Source organism: Carassius gibelio, chromosome A3 (assembly GCF_023724105.1).
Source record: "Carassius gibelio isolate Cgi1373 ecotype wild population from Czech Republic chromosome A3, carGib1.2-hapl.c, whole genome shotgun sequence".
NCBI lineage: Eukaryota > Metazoa > Chordata > Actinopteri > Cypriniformes > Cyprinidae > Carassius > Carassius gibelio.
Window position 1 is genome coordinate 733,418 of NC_068373.1, and position 13,357 is coordinate 746,774.

Below are 13,357 nucleotides of genomic sequence, written 5' to 3' on the forward strand. Positions count from 1 at the left end.
GGAGACCGCCTCGGAATACCAGGTGCTGTAAGCTTTTGGATTTTCATTCCTACTTATATAATGTATGGGCGATTTGATTGGCTGATCTTTAAATAGTCTTCTCTTTGCAGTATCCTTCGCTTGCGACCGTAACAACCTGGCTATGCCTGATCTCGTCTGCTCTCGGAAGCTAAGCAGGTTTGGTCCTGTATAATGTACCGGCGATTAGATTGGCTGATCTTTAAATAGCTCTCTCTTTGCAGCAGTCTTCGCTTATGGCCATTCCACCCTGGCTATGCCAGATCATGTCTGAGCTCGGAAACTAAGCAGGTTTCGGCCTGGTTAGTAATTGGATGGCAGACCCCCTGGTAATACCAGTTGCTTTAAGATTTTTGGAAATTTTTCACAAATTATATAATAATCTTGCAAGAAAAAAAGAAAGGAGTCAATGCCCCATATCTGAATCTTAGCAGGTATGGGCCTGGTTAGTAATTGGATGGGAGACAACCTGGTAATACCAGTTGCTTTAAGATTTTTGGAAATTTTTCACAAATTATATAATAATCTTGAAAAAAAAAAAAAGTCAATGCCCGATCTCTGAATAATAGCAGGTTTTGCCTGGTTAGTACTTGGATGGAAGACGGCCGGGAAATACCAGTTGCTGTAATATTTTTGGCAATTTTTACTAATTACATAATAATCTTGCAACAAAAAAAAAAAAAAAGAGTAAATGCCCAATCTTTGAATCTAAGGAGGTATGGACCTGTTTAGTGCTTGGATGGGAGACCGCCTCAGAATACCAGTTGCTGTAATATTTTTGGAAATTTGTACTAATTATATAATTATCTTGAAACAAAAAGAGTCAATGCCCAATCTTTGAATCTTAGCAGCTATGGACCTGTTTAGTGTTTGGATGGGAGACCGCCTCGGAAAACCAGGTGCTCTAATATTATTGGAAATTCATTACTAATTATATAATAATCTTTAAAAAAAAAAAAAAAAAAAAAAAAAAAAGTCAATGCCCGATCTCTTAATCTTAGCAGGTATTGGCCTGGTTAGTGCTTGGATGGGAGACCGCCTGGGAATACCAGGTGCTTTAAGCTTTAGGGTTTTCTTTCCTACTTATATAATGTACCGGCGATTAGATTGGCTGATCTTTAAATAGCTCTCTCTTTGCAGCAGTCTTCGCTTATGGCCATACCACCCTGGCTATGCCAGATCATGTCTGAGCTCGGAAGCTAAGCAGGTTTGGGCCTGGTTAGTAATTGGATGGGAGACCCCCTGGTAATACCAGTTGCTCTAAGATTTTTGTAAATTTTTCACAAATTATATAATAATCTTGAAAAAAAAAAGAGTCAATGCCCATTCTTTGAATCTTAGCAGTCATGGACCTGTTTAGTGTCTGGATGGGAGACCGCCTCGGAATACCAGGTGCTCTAATATTATTGGAAATTTATTACTAATTATATAATAATCTTAAAAAAAAAAAAAAAAAAAAAAGAGTCAATGCCCGATCTCTTAATCTTAGCAGGTATTGGCCTGGTTAGTGCTTGGATGGGAGACCGCCTGGGAATACCAGGTGCTTTAAGCTTTAGGGTTTTCTTTCCTACTTATATAATGTACCGGCGATTAGATTGACTGATCTTTAAATAGCTCTCTCTTTGCAGCAGTCTTCGCTTATGGCCATACCACCCTGGCTATGCCAGATCATGTCTGAGCTCGGAAGCTAAGCAGGTTTGGGCCTGGTTAGTAATTGGATGGGAGACCCCCTGGTAATACCAGTTGCTTTAAGATTTTTGTAAATTTTTCACAAATTATATAATAATCTTGAAAAAAAAAAGAGTGAATGCCCAATCTTTGAATCTTAGCAGTCATTGACCTGTGTAGTGTTTGGATGGGAGACCCCCTGGTAATACCAGGTGCTCTAATATTATTGGAAATTTATTACTAATTATATAATAATCTTAAAAAAAAGAGCCAATGCCCGATCTCTTAATCTTAGCAGGTATTGGCCTGGTTAGTGCTTGGATGGGAGACCGCCTCGGAATACCAGGTGCTGTAAGCTTTTGGATTTTCATTCCTACTTATATAATGTATGGGCGATTTGATTGGCTGATCTTTAAATAGTCTTCTCTTTGCAGTATCCTTCGCTTGCGACCGTAACAACCTGGCTATGCCTGATCTCGTCTGCTCTCGGAAGCTAAGCAGGTTTGGTCCTGTATAATGTACCGGCGATTAGATTGGCTGATCTTTAAATAGCTCTCTCTTTGCAGCAGTCTTCGCTTATGGCCATTCCACCCTGGCTATGCCAGATCATGTCTGAGCTCGGAAACTAAGCAGGTTTCGGCCTGGTTAGTAATTGGATGGCAGACCCCCTGGTAATACCAGTTGCTTTAAGATTTTTGGAAATTTTTCACAAATTATATAATAATCTTGCAAGAAAAAAAGAAAGGAGTCAATGCCCCATATCTGAATCTTAGCAGGTATGGGCCTGGTTAGTAATTGGATGGGAGACACCCTGGTAATACCAGTTGCTTTAAGATTTTTGGAAATTTTTCACAAATTATATAATAATCTTGAAAAAAAAAAAAAAAGTCAATGCCCGATCTCTGAATAATAGCAGGTTTTGCCTGGTTAGTACTTGGATGGAAGACGGCCGGGAAATACCAGTTGCTGTAATATTTTTGGCAATTTTTACTAATTACATAATAATCTTGCAACAAAAAAAAAAAAAGAGTAAATGCCCAATCTTTGAATCTTAGGAGGTATGGACCTGTTTAGTGCTTGGATGGGAGACCTCCTCAGAATACCAGTTGCTGTAATATTTTTGGAAATTTGTACTAATTATATAATTATCTTGAAACAAAAAGAGTCAATGCCCAATCTTTGAATCTTAGCAGCTATGGACCTGTTTAGTGTTTGGATGGGAGACCGCCTCGGAAAACCAGGTGCTCTAATATTATTGGAAATTCATTACTAATTATATAATAATCTTTAAAAAAAAAAAAAAAAAAAAAAAAAGTCAATGCCCGATCTCTTAATCTTAGCAGGTATTGGCCTGGTTAGTGCTTGGATGGGAGACCGCCTGGGAATACCAGGTGCTTTAAGCTTTAGGGTTTTCTTTCCTACTTATATAATGTACCGGCGATTAGATTGGCTGATCTTTAAATAGCTCTCTCTTTGCAGCAGTCTTCGCTTATGGCCATACCACCCTGGCTATGCCAGATCATGTCTGAGCTCGGAAGCTAAGCAGGTTTGGGCCTGGTTAGTAATTGGATGGGAGACCCCCTGGTAATACCAGTTGCTCTAAGATTTTTGTAAATTTTTCACAAATTATATAATAATCTTGAAAAAAAAAAGAGTCAATGCCCATTCTTTGAATCTTAGCAGTCATGGACCTGTTTAGTGTCTGGATGGGAGACCGCCTCGGAATACCAGGTGCTCTAATATTATTGGAAATTTATTACTAATTATATAATAATCTTAAAAAAAAAAAAAAAAAAAAAAAGAGTCAATGCCCGATCTCTTAATCTTAGCAGGTATTGGCCTGGTTAGTGCTTGGATGGGAGACCGCCTGGGAATACCAGGTGCTTTAAGCTTTAGGGTTTTCTTTCCTACTTATATAATGTACCGGCGATTAGATTGACTGATCTTTAAATAGCTCTCTCTTTGCAGCAGTCTTCGCTTATGGCCATTCCACCCTGGCTATGCCAGATCATGTCTGAGCTCGGAAACTAAGCAGGTTTCGGCCTGGTTAGTAATTGGATGGCAGACCCCCTGGTAATACCAGTTGCTTTAAGATTTTTGGAAATTTTTCACAAATTATATAATAATCTTGCAAGAAAAAAAGAAAGGAGTCAATGCCCCATATCTGAATCTTAGCAGGTATGGGCCTGGTTAGTAATTGGATGGGAGACACCCTGGTAATACCAGTTGCTTTAAGATTTTTGGAAATTTTTCACAAATTATATAATAATCTTGAAAAAAAAAAAAAGTCAATGCCCGATCTCTGAATAATAGCAGGTTTTGCCTGGTTAGTACTTGGATGGAAGACGGCCGGGAAATACCAGTTGCTGTAATATTTTTGGCAATTTTTACTAATTACATAATAATCTTGCAACAAAAAAAAAAAAAAAGAGTAAATGCCCAATCTTTGAATCTAAGGAGGTATGGACCTGTTTAGTGCTTGGATGGGAGACCGCCTCAGAATACCAGTTGCTGTAATATTTTTGGAAATTTGTACTAATTATATAATTATCTTGAAACAAAAAGAGTCAATGCCCAATCTTTGAATCTTAGCAGCTATGGACCTGTTTAGTGTTTGGATGGGAGACCGCCTCGGAAAACCAGGTGCTCTAATATTATTGGAAATTCATTACTAATTATATAATAATCTTTAAAAAAAAAAAAAAAAAAAAAAAAAAAGTCAATGCCCGATCTCTTAATCTTAGCAGGTATTGGCCTGGTTAGTGCTTGGATGGGAGACCGCCTGGGAATACCAGGTGCTTTAAGCTTTAGGGTTTTCTTTCCTACTTATATAATGTACCGGCGATTAGATTGGCTGATCTTTAAATAGCTCTCTCTTTGCAGCAGTCTTCGCTTATGGCCATACCACCCTGGCTATGCCAGATCATGTCTGAGCTCGGAAGCTAAGCAGGTTTGGGCCTGGTTAGTAATTGGATGGGAGACCCCCTGGTAATACCAGTTGCTCTAAGATTTTTGTAAATTTTTCACAAATTATATAATAATCTTGAAAAAAAAAAGAGTCAATGCCCATTCTTTGAATCTTAGCAGTCATGGACCTGTTTAGTGTCTGGATGGGAGACCGCCTCGGAATACCAGGTGCTCTAATATTATTGGAAATTTATTACTAATTATATAATAATCTTAAAAAAAAAAAAAAAAAAAAAAGAGTCAATGCCCGATCTCTTAATCTTAGCAGGTATTGGCCTGGTTAGTGCTTGGATGGGAGACCGCCTGGGAATACCAGGTGCTTTAAGCTTTAGGGTTTTCTTTCCTACTTATATAATGTACCGGCGATTAGATTGACTGATCTTTAAATAGCTCTCTCTTTGCAGCAGTCTTCGCTTATGGCCATACCACCCTGGCTATGCCAGATCATGTCTGAGCTCGGAAGCTAAGCAGGTTTGGGCCTGGTTAGTAATTGGATGGGAGACCCCCTGGTAATACCAGTTGCTTTAAGATTTTTGTAAATTTTTCACAAATTATATAATAATCTTGAAAAAAAAAAGAGTGAATGCCCAATCTTTGAATCTTAGCAGTCATTGACCTGTGTAGTGTTTGGATGGGAGACCCCCTGGTAATACCAGGTGCTCTAATATTATTGGAAATTTATTACTAATTATATAATAATCTTAAAAAAAAGAGCCAATGCCCGATCTCTTAATCTTAGCAGGTATTGGCCTGGTTAGTGCTTGGATGGGAGACCGCCTCGGAATACCAGGTGCTGTAAGCTTTTGGATTTTCATTCCTACTTATATAATGTATGGGCGATTTGATTGGCTGATCTTTAAATAGTCTTCTCTTTGCAGTATCCTTCGCTTGCGACCGTAACAACCTGGCTATGCCTGATCTCGTCTGCTCTCGGAAGCTAAGCAGGTTTGGTCCTGTATAATGTACCGGCGATTAGATTGGCTGATCTTTAAATAGCTCTCTCTTTGCAGCAGTCTTCGCTTATGGCCATTCCACCCTGGCTATGCCAGATCATGTCTGAGCTCGGAAACTAAGCAGGTTTCGGCCTGGTTAGTAATTGGATGGCAGACCCCCTGGTAATACCAGTTGCTTTAAGATTTTTGGAAATTTTTCACAAATTATATAATAATCTTGCAAGAAAAAAAGAAAGGAGTCAATGCCCCATATCTGAATCTTAGCAGGTATGGGCCTGGTTAGTAATTGGATGGGAGACACCCTGGTAATACCAGTTGCTTTAAGATTTTTGGAAATTTTTCACAAATTATATAATAATCTTGAAAAAAAAAAAAAAAGTCAATGCCCGATCTCTGAATAATAGCAGGTTTTGCCTGGTTAGTACTTGGATGGAAGACGGCCGGGAAATACCAGTTGCTGTAATATTTTTGGCAATTTTTACTAATTACATAATAATCTTGCAACAAAAAAAAAAAAAGAGTAAATGCCCAATCTTTGAATCTTAGGAGGTATGGACCTGTTTAGTGCTTGGATGGGAGACCTCCTCAGAATACCAGTTGCTGTAATATTTTTGGAAATTTGTACTAATTATATAATTATCTTGAAACAAAAAGAGTCAATGCCCAATCTTTGAATCTTAGCAGCTATGGACCTGTTTAGTGTTTGGATGGGAGACCGCCTCGGAAAACCAGGTGCTCTAATATTATTGGAAATTCATTACTAATTATATAATAATCTTTAAAAAAAAAAAAAAAAAAAAAAAAAAGTCAATGCCCGATCTCTTAATCTTAGCAGGTATTGGCCTGGTTAGTGCTTGGATGGGAGACCGCCTGGGAATACCAGGTGCTTTAAGCTTTAGGGTTTTCTTTCCTACTTATATAATGTACCGGCGATTAGATTGGCTGATCTTTAAATAGCTCTCTCTTTGCAGCAGTCTTCGCTTATGGCCATACCACCCTGGCTATGCCAGATCATGTCTGAGCTCGGAAGCTAAGCAGGTTTGGGCCTGGTTAGTAATTGGATGGGAGACCCCCTGGTAATACCAGTTGCTCTAAGATTTTTGTAAATTTTTCACAAATTATATAATAATCTTGAAAAAAAAAAGAGTCAATGCCCATTCTTTGAATCTTAGCAGTCATGGACCTGTTTAGTGTCTGGATGGGAGACCGCCTCGGAATACCAGGTGCTCTAATATTATTGGAAATGTATTACTAATTATATAATAATCTTAAAAAAAAAAAAAAAAAAAAAAAGAGTCAATGCCCGATCTCTTAATCTTAGCAGGTATTGGCCTGGTTAGTGCTTGGATGGGAGACCGCCTGGGAATACCAGGTGCTTTAAGCTTTAGGGTTTTCTTTCCTACTTATATAATGTACCGGCGATTAGATTGACTGATCTTTAAATAGCTCTCTCTTTGCAGCAGTCTTCGCTTATGGCCATTCCACCCTGGCTATGCCAGATCATGTCTGAGCTCGGAAACTAAGCAGGTTTCGGCCTGGTTAGTAATTGGATGGCAGACCCCCTGGTAATACCAGTTGCTTTAAGATTTTTGGAAATTTTTCACAAATTATATAATAATCTTGCAAGAAAAAAAGAAAGGAGTCAATGCCCCATATCTGAATCTTAGCAGGTATGGGCCTGGTTAGTAATTGGATGGGAGACAACCTGGTAATACCAGTTGCTTTAAGATTTTTGGAAATTTTTCACAAATTATATAATAATCTTGAAAAAAAAAAAAAGTCAATGCCCGATCTCTGAATAATAGCAGGTTTTGCCTGGTTAGTACTTGGATGGAAGACGGCCGGGAAATACCAGTTGCTGTAATATTTTTGGCAATTTTTACTAATTACATAATAATCTTGCAACAAAAAAAAAAAAAAAGAGTAAATGCCCAATCTTTGAATCTAAGGAGGTATGGACCTGTTTAGTGCTTGGATGGGAGACCGCCTCAGAATACCAGTTGCTGTAATATTTTTGGAAATTTGTACTAATTATATAATTATCTTGAAACAAAAAGAGTCAATGCCCAATCTTTGAATCTTAGCAGCTATGGACCTGTTTAGTGTTTGGATGGGAGACCGCCTCGGAAAACCAGGTGCTCTAATATTATTGGAAATTCATTACTAATTATATAATAATCTTTAAAAAAAAAAAAAAAAAAAAAAAAAAAGTCAATGCCCGATCTCTTAATCTTAGCAGGTATTGGCCTGGTTAGTGCTTGGATGGGAGACCGCCTGGGAATACCAGGTGCTTTAAGCTTTAGGGTTTTCTTTCCTACTTATATAATGTACCGGCGATTAGATTGGCTGATCTTTAAATAGCTCTCTCTTTGCAGCAGTCTTCGCTTATGGCCATACCACCCTGGCTATGCCAGATCATGTCTGAGCTCGGAAGCTAAGCAGGTTTGGGCCTGGTTAGTAATTGGATGGGAGACCCCCTGGTAATACCAGTTGCTCTAAGATTTTTGTAAATTTTTCACAAATTATATAATAATCTTGAAAAAAAAAAGAGTCAATGCCCATTCTTTGAATCTTAGCAGTCATGGACCTGTTTAGTGTCTGGATGGGAGACCGCCTCGGAATACCAGGTGCTCTAATATTATTGGAAATTTATTACTAATTATATAATAATCTTAAAAAAAAAAAAAAAAAAAAAAGAGTCAATGCCCGATCTCTTAATCTTAGCAGGTATTGGCCTGGTTAGTGCTTGGATGGGAGACCGCCTGGGAATACCAGGTGCTTTAAGCTTTAGGGTTTTCTTTCCTACTTATATAATGTACCGGCGATTAGATTGACTGATCTTTAAATAGCTCTCTCTTTGCAGCAGTCTTCGCTTATGGCCATACCACCCTGGCTATGCCAGATCATGTCTGAGCTCGGAAGCTAAGCAGGTTTGGGCCTGGTTAGTAATTGGATGGGAGACCCCCTGGTAAAACCAGTTGCTTTAAGATTTTTGTAAATTTTTCACAAATTATATAATAATCTTGAAAAAAAAAAGAGTGAATGCCCAATCTTTGAATCTTAGCAGTCATTGACCTGTGTAGTGTTTGGATGGGAGACCCCCTGGTAATACCAGGTGCTCTAATATTATTGGAAATTTATTACTAATTATATAATAATCTTAAAAAAAAGAGCCAATGCCCGATCTCTTAATCTTAGCAGGTATTGGCCTGGTTAGTGCTTGGATGGGAGACCGCCTCGGAATACCAGGTGCTGTAAGCTTTTGGATTTTCATTCCTACTTATATAATGTATGGGCGATTTGATTGGCTGATCTTTAAATAGTCTTCTCTTTGCAGTATCCTTCGCTTGCGACCGTAACAACCTGGCTATGCCTGATCTCGTCTGCTCTCGGAAGCTAAGCAGGTTTGGTCCTGTATAATGTACCGGCGATTAGATTGGCTGATCTTTAAATAGCTCTCTCTTTGCAGCAGTCTTCGCTTATGGCCATTCCACCCTGGCTATGCCAGATCATGTCTGAGCTCGGAAACTAAGCAGGTTTCGGCCTGGTTAGTAATTGGATGGCAGACCCCCTGGTAATACCAGTTGCTTTAAGATTTTTGGAAATTTTTCACAAATTATATAATAATCTTGCAAGAAAAAAAGAAAGGAGTCAATGCCCCATATCTGAATCTTAGCAGGTATGGGCCTGGTTAGTAATTGGATGGGAGACACCCTGGTAATACCAGTTGCTTTAAGATTTTTGGAAATTTTTCACAAATTATATAATAATCTTGAAAAAAAAAAAAAAAGTCAATGCCCGATCTCTGAATAATAGCAGGTTTTGCCTGGTTAGTACTTGGATGGAAGACGGCCGGGAAATACCAGTTGCTGTAATATTTTTGGCAATTTTTACTAATTACATAATAATCTTGCAACAAAAAAAAAAAAAGAGTAAATGCCCAATCTTTGAATCTTAGGAGGTATGGACCTGTTTAGTGCTTGGATGGGAGACCTCCTCAGAATACCAGTTGCTGTAATATTTTTGGAAATTTGTACTAATTATATAATTATCTTGAAACAAAAAGAGTCAATGCCCAATCTTTGAATCTTAGCAGCTATGGACCTGTTTAGTGTTTGGATGGGAGACCGCCTCGGAAAACCAGGTGCTCTAATATTATTGGAAATTCATTACTAATTATATAATAATCTTTAAAAAAAAAAAAAAAAAAAAAAAAAGTCAATGCCCGATCTCTTAATCTTAGCAGGTATTGGCCTGGTTAGTGCTTGGATGGGAGACCGCCTGGGAATACCAGGTGCTTTAAGCTTTAGGGTTTTCTTTCCTACTTATATAATGTACCGGCGATTAGATTGGCTGATCTTTAAATAGCTCTCTCTTTGCAGCAGTCTTCGCTTATGGCCATACCACCCTGGCTATGCCAGATCATGTCTGAGCTCGGAAGCTAAGCAGGTTTGGGCCTGGTTAGTAATTGGATGGGAGACCCCCTGGTAATACCAGTGGCTCTAAGATTTTTGTAAATTTTTCACAAATTATATAATAATCTTGAAAAAAAAAAGAGTCAATGCCCATTCTTTGAATCTTAGCAGTCATGGACCTGTTTAGTGTCTGGATGGGAGACCGCCTCGGAATACCAGGTGCTCTAATATTATTGGAAATTTATTACTAATTATATAATAATCTTAAAAAAAAAAAAAAAAAAAAAAAGAGTCAATGCCCGATCTCTTAATCTTAGCAGGTATTGGCCTGGTTAGTGCTTGGATGGGAGACCGCCTGGGAATACCAGGTGCTTTAAGCTTTAGGGTTTTCTTTCCTACTTATATAATGTACCGGCGATTAGATTGACTGATCTTTAAATAGCTCTCTCTTTGCAGCAGTCTTCGCTTATGGCCATTCCACCCTGGCTATGCCAGATCATGTCTGAGCTCGGAAACTAAGCAGGTTTCGGCCTGGTTAGTAATTGGATGGCAGACCCCCTGGTAATACCAGTTGCTTTAAGATTTTTGGAAATTTTTCACAAATTATATAATAATCTTGCAAGAAAAAAAGAAAGGAGTCAATGCCCCATATCTGAATCTTAGCAGGTATGGGCCTGGTTAGTAATTGGATGGGAGACAACCTGGTAATACCAGTTGCTTTAAGATTTTTGGAAATTTTTCACAAATTATATAATAATCTTGAAAAAAAAAAAAAGTCAATGCCCGATCTCTGAATAATAGCAGGTTTTGCCTGGTTAGTACTTGGATGGAAGACGGCCGGGAAATACCAGTTGCTGTAATATTTTTGGCAATTTTTACTAATTACATAATAATCTTGCAACAAAAAAAAAAAAAAAGAGTAAATGCCCAATCTTTGAATCTAAGGAGGTATGGACCTGTTTAGTGCTTGGATGGGAGACCGCCTCAGAATACCAGTTGCTGTAATATTTTTGGAAATTTGTACTAATTATATAATTATCTTGAAACAAAAAGAGTCAATGCCCAATCTTTGAATCTTAGCAGCTATGGACCTGTTTAGTGTTTGGATGGGAGACCGCCTCGGAAAACCAGGTGCTCTAATATTATTGGAAATTCATTACTAATTATATAATAATCTTTAAAAAAAAAAAAAAAAAAAAAAAAAAAGTCAATGCCCGATCTCTTAATCTTAGCAGGTATTGGCCTGGTTAGTGCTTGGATGGGAGACCGCCTGGGAATACCAGGTGCTTTAAGCTTTAGGGTTTTCTTTCCTACTTATATAATGTACCGGCGATTAGATTGGCTGATCTTTAAATAGCTCTCTCTTTGCAGCAGTCTTCGCTTATGGCCATACCACCCTGGCTATGCCAGATCATGTCTGAGCTCGGAAGCTAAGCAGGTTTGGGCCTGGTTAGTAATTGGATGGGAGACCCCCTGGTAATACCAGTTGCTCTAAGATTTTTGTAAATTTTTCACAAATTATATAATAATCTTGAAAAAAAAAAGAGTCAATGCCCATTCTTTGAATCTTAGCAGTCATGGACCTGTTTAGTGTCTGGATGGGAGACCGCCTCGGAATACCAGGTGCTCTAATATTATTGGAAATTTATTACTAATTATATAATAATCTTAAAAAAAAAAAAAAAAAAAAAAAGAGTCAATGCCCGATCTCTTAATCTTAGCAGGTATTGGCCTGGTTAGTGCTTGGATGGGAGACCGCCTGGGAATACCAGGTGCTTTAAGCTTTAGGGTTTTCTTTCCTACTTATATAATGTACCGGCGATTAGATTGACTGATCTTTAAATAGCTCTCTCTTTGCAGCAGTCTTCGCTTATGGCCATACCACCCTGGCTATGCCAGATCATGTCTGAGCTCGGAAGCTAAGCAGGTTTGGGCCTGGTTAGTAATTGGATGGGAGACCCCCTGGTAAAACCAGTTGCTTTAAGATTTTTGTAAATTTTTCACAAATTATATAATAATCTTGAAAAAAAAAAGAGTGAATGCCCAATCTTTGAATCTTAGCAGTCATTGACCTGTGTAGTGTTTGGATGGGAGACCCCCTGGTAATACCAGGTGCTCTAATATTATTGGAAATTTATTACTAATTATATAATAATCTTAAAAAAAAGAGCCAATGCCCGATCTCTTAATCTTAGCAGGTATTGGCCTGGTTAGTGCTTGGATGGGAGACCGCCTCGGAATACCAGGTGCTGTAAGCTTTTGGATTTTCATTCCTACTTATATAATGTATGGGCGATTTGATTGGCTGATCTTTAAATAGTCTTCTCTTTGCAGTATCCTTCGCTTGCGACCGTAACAACCTGGCTATGCCTGATCTCGTCTGCTCTCGGAAGCTAAGCAGGTTTGGTCCTGTATAATGTACCGGCGATTAGATTGGCTGATCTTTAAATAGCTCTCTCTTTGCAGCAGTCTTCGCTTATGGCCATTCCACCCTGGCTATGCCAGATCATGTCTGAGCTCGGAAACTAAGCAGGTTTCGGCCTGGTTAGTAATTGGATGGCAGACCCCCTGGTAATACCAGTTGCTTTAAGATTTTTGGAAATTTTTCACAAATTATATAATAATCTTGCAAGAAAAAAAGAAAGGAGTCAATGCCCCATATCTGAATCTTAGCAGGTATGGGCCTGGTTAGTAATTGGATGGGAGACACCCTGGTAATACCAGTTGCTTTAAGATTTTTGGAAATTTTTCACAAATTATATAATAATCTTGAAAAAAAAAAAAAAAGTCAATGCCCGATCTCTGAATAATAGCAGGTTTTGCCTGGTTAGTACTTGGATGGAAGACGGCCGGGAAATACCAGTTGCTGTAATATTTTTGGCAATTTTTACTAATTACATAATAATCTTGCAACAAAAAAAAAAAAAGAGTAAATGCCCAATCTTTGAATCTTAGGAGGTATGGACCTGTTTAGTGCTTGGATGGGAGACCTCCTCAGAATACCAGTTGCTGTAATATTTTTGGAAATTTGTACTAATTATATAATTATCTTGAAACAAAAAGAGTCAATGCCCAATCTTTGAATCTTAGCAGCTATGGACCTGTTTAGTGTTTGGATGGGAGACCGCCTCGGAAAACCAGGTGCTCTAATATTATTGGAAATTCATTACTAATTATATAATAATCTTTAAAAAAAAAAAAAAAAAAAAAAAAAGTCAATGCCCGATCTCTTAATCTTAGCAGGTATTGGCCTGGTTAGTGCTTGGATGGGAGACCGCCTGGGAATACCAGGTGCTTTAAGCTTTAGGGTTTTCTTTCCTACTTATATAATGTACC

General features: G+C 38.2%; 11 pseudogenes; all 11 read left to right on the forward strand.

Moving 5' to 3' along the window:
- Positions 1 to 1,166: 1,166 nt before the first annotated feature.
- LOC127958750 (uncharacterized) lies at positions 1,167 to 1,285 on the forward strand (annotated as a pseudogene).
- A 369-nt stretch (positions 1,286 to 1,654) lies between these two features.
- LOC127965208 (uncharacterized) lies at positions 1,655 to 1,773 on the forward strand (annotated as a pseudogene).
- A 1,400-nt stretch (positions 1,774 to 3,173) lies between these two features.
- LOC127958753 (uncharacterized) lies at positions 3,174 to 3,292 on the forward strand (annotated as a pseudogene).
- Positions 3,293 to 4,577: 1,285 nt separating this feature from the next.
- On the forward strand, positions 4,578 to 4,696 carry LOC127958757 (uncharacterized; annotated as a pseudogene).
- Positions 4,697 to 5,065: 369 nt separating this feature from the next.
- LOC127965213 (uncharacterized) lies at positions 5,066 to 5,184 on the forward strand (annotated as a pseudogene).
- Positions 5,185 to 6,585: 1,401 nt separating this feature from the next.
- On the forward strand, positions 6,586 to 6,704 carry LOC127958764 (uncharacterized; annotated as a pseudogene).
- Positions 6,705 to 7,989: 1,285 nt separating this feature from the next.
- Positions 7,990 to 8,108, forward strand: LOC127958770 (uncharacterized; annotated as a pseudogene).
- Positions 8,109 to 8,477: 369 nt separating this feature from the next.
- Positions 8,478 to 8,596, forward strand: LOC127958259 (uncharacterized; annotated as a pseudogene).
- Positions 8,597 to 9,996: 1,400 nt separating this feature from the next.
- Positions 9,997 to 10,115, forward strand: LOC127962371 (uncharacterized; annotated as a pseudogene).
- A 1,285-nt stretch (positions 10,116 to 11,400) lies between these two features.
- LOC127958773 (uncharacterized) lies at positions 11,401 to 11,519 on the forward strand (annotated as a pseudogene).
- Positions 11,520 to 11,889: 370 nt separating this feature from the next.
- On the forward strand, positions 11,890 to 12,008 carry LOC127958266 (uncharacterized; annotated as a pseudogene).
- Positions 12,009 to 13,357: the final 1,349 nt, after the last annotated feature.